Genomic DNA, 3352 nt, shown 5'->3' on the forward strand with positions numbered 1-3352 from the left:
TGGTGGGTTGAATCATGGCTCCTCAAAGATGTCCACATTCTAGTCTCTGGAACCTGTGTAAATGTTACTTTATATGGTAAAAGGAACTTTGTGGATATGATAACATTGATGATTTTGATATTGGAGAGATTATTCTGGATTATCCAAATGGGCTCAATGTAATCACAGGGGTTCTATAAGACAGAGGCAAGAAGATCAGTGTCAGAGAGAAAAAAATGTAAGGATGTAAGCAAATGTTAGAGAAGAGATAAAATCTTAAACTTCTGACTTTGAAAATGGGGGAAGGGCTCACAAGCCTAGGCATGTACATGGCTTCAGGAAGCTACAAAAGGAAAGGAAATGGATTCTCCCCTAGACCCTCCAGAAGAAAGCAAGGTCTTCCAATACCCTGGTTTTAGCCCAGTGAAACTGATTTCAAAATCCTGACCTCCAGAACTTTAAGATAATAAATTTGTGTTGTTTTAAGCCACTAAGTTTGTAGTAACTTGTTATAGGAGTAATAGGAAACTAATACATTTATTATGTTTAAAAAAGTAAAGATTAGCTTAAAGATATCTCTGAAAAGATGAAACTACTGTTAGATTTCAAAAATAACTAAATAGTACTTCTAGAGATTAAACACACAATAGCCAACATTTAAAACTCAGTGGATGGGTTCAATAGCCAATTCAACACAGCTGAAGAGAGAATTGATGACCTGGAAGTTAAATCAGAAGAAATCTAGGATGCAGTAAAGAGAGACAAAAAGATACACAGTAAGTTAGAGAGTCTAGTGATAAAGTCTAGCTTAAATTTAATCAGAGTCAAGAAGGAAAAGAGTGGATGGAAAAAGATAATATCTCAAGAGGTATTGGTGCCTTTCTCACTTTCCACTATCTTGGTGGCTGCTCTTGGTTGGGGGGCCATCCCACACCTAGGCAGGAAGATGGTAGCCACAAAGAAGATGAAAAAGTCACTGGAGTTGATCAACTCTAGTTATGAAAAGTAGAAAGTACATGCTGGGGTACAAGCAGACTCTGAAGTTGATCAGACAAGGCAAAGCAAAATTGGTCATCCTCTCTAACAACTGCCCAGCTTTGAGAAAATCCAAGATAGAATACTATGAAAACTTGGCCAGCACTGGTGTCCATCACTACAGTGACAATAATATTGAATTGGGTATAGCATGTGGAAAATACTACAGAGTACACACACTGGCTCTCATTGATCCAGGTAATTCTCATATTATTAGAAGCATGCCAGAATAGACTGGTGAGAAGTATACTATGCAACATTTTTCTTTAATAAAACTTGCCAGAGCTTGTTTTAAAAACATTTTTAAAAAGGGGTAGTGGCTGAAATTTTCTACTGCTAATGAACAACATCAATGAGCAGATTTAAGAATCCCAATCAATCCTGGATATTTTGGGGTGAATTTATGGAGGCAATATAGCATAGTGGTCTAGAACAAAGATTTTTAAAGTTTGTAAGCACTGTTGAATTCCAGTTTTGCCTCTTATTAGCTACATAATTTTGGGCAAGTAAATTGACCTCTCTGAGTCTCCATTTCCTGATATATTAAAATAGGGACAGTATCTGTTTATTGGTTGGTCATGAGGAATAAATATGTATAAATGTGATTAGCATAGTAATAGGCCCAAAGTAATATGCAGTACATAATTGGTGATATTTTTAGTAGTGTTCAAAGTATATTTTCTCATGATGAGTTGAAGTCTGCTTCCCAATAATTTCCATTCATTCATCTTTTATTTTTTTTAGACAGGGTCTCCCTCTGTATCCCAGAGGGAGCAGTGGCATGATCTCTGTTCGCTGCAACCTCCACCTCCCAGGCTCAAGCAATCCTCCCACCTCAGCCTCCTAAGTATCTAGGACCACAGACAGGGATCACCACACCTGGCTAATTTTTGTATTTTTTGTAGAGATGGGGTTTTGCCGTGTTGCCCAGGCTGGTCTTGAACCCCTGGGCTCAAGCGATCCTACCACCTTGGCCTCTCAAAGTGCTGAGATTACAGGCGTGTGCCACCATGCCTAGCCTCCACTCATTCACCTTAATTCTGATATCTGGAGAAGTACGGAACAGGTCTGCTTCCTAGTGTATCTATGCATTCACTCATTAACTTTTTAAAGCTTGGTAACTGCAGAAGAGCAGGGCCAGGTGAACATCGAGACTCCCTGATACTGGTCATGATAAGCCAGTGTTTCATATAGTTGCAACAATTTTCTTGGCAGTGTGGTATCTCTCAAAGACAAGTGGGAGTCTCAGAATTCTAGAGTGTGAGAGCAGCAGTTGGGTATTAGAATCCAGCGTGCTCATTCTGCAGGTGAAGAACAGGAGGTGCAGGGAGTGGAAGTGGCTTAGTTAGACTCAACCGGTGGTTGAGTCATCCACCTGCCTCAGCCCCCAAAACTGCTGGGATTATAGGCGTGAGCCACCATGCCTGGCCTCTGCTCTGTATTTAGAGTAGACTTTACGTCTTCCTGGTCAACCAGACCATGATCCAGGGTGCAGCATATACTTTCTATGTAGCTTGATGATGGATTTTCTAAAGTTGAAAATCCTTTTTCGTTTTAATTTCCAAAAGTCCTTTTATAATTTAACTGAATTCAGCTGGGTGTGGTGGCTCACCCCTGTAATCCCAGCACTTTGGGAGGCCGAGGTGGGTGGATCATGAGGTCAGGAGATCGAAACCAATCCTGGCTAACAAGGTGAAACCCCAACTCTACTAAAAATACAAAAAAAATTAGCCGGGCTTGGTGGCGGGCGCCTGTAGTCCCCGCTACTCAGGAGGCTGAGGCAAGAGAATGGCGTGAACCCGGGAGGCGGAGCTTGCAGTGAGCCGCAATCGCGTCACTGCACTCCAGCCTGGGTGACAGAGCAAGACTCCATCTCAAAATAAATAAATAAATAAAATAATAATTTAACTGAATTTGTGTAGTTCTTTTTTGTTAAGATGTTATTTGACTCTTCCAAGAATTCCCTTACCATGGGAGTTGCTTTAAGTGGGCCTGGCGCTCATTCACTTGCTGACGTTTCTGACTCCGCAAGCCTTCATAAGCCTCCATCTTTGAATCTGCCTGAGTTTTAACACTTTCTTTTATCAAGTTCTCCCACTTTTTTTTTTTCTCTTTTTTTTGAGACAGAGTCTCACTCTGTTGCCCAGGCTGGAGTGCAGTGGTGTGATCTCAGATCATTGCAACCTCGGCCTCCCAGGTTCAAGCAATTCTCCTGCCTCAATACTCAGCTGGAACTTCAGGCCCACACCACCACGCCTGGTTAATTTTTGTATTTTTAGTAGAGACAGGGTTTCACCATGTTGCCCAGGCTGGTCTGGAACTCCTGACCTCAAGAGAT

The 3352-nt window shown here is 41.3% G+C and overlaps 1 pseudogene; it reads left to right on the top strand.

Annotated features, from left to right (window-relative positions):
* The first annotated feature begins 925 nt into the window (after positions 1 to 925).
* LOC102135327 (large ribosomal subunit protein eL30 pseudogene) lies at positions 926 to 1247 on the top strand (annotated as a pseudogene).
* Positions 1248 to 3352: the final 2105 nt, after the last annotated feature.

The sequence above is a fragment of the Macaca fascicularis genome, chromosome 13 (assembly GCF_037993035.2).
Source record: "Macaca fascicularis isolate 582-1 chromosome 13, T2T-MFA8v1.1".
In the NCBI taxonomy this organism is placed as follows: Eukaryota; Metazoa; Chordata; class Mammalia; order Primates; family Cercopithecidae; genus Macaca; species Macaca fascicularis.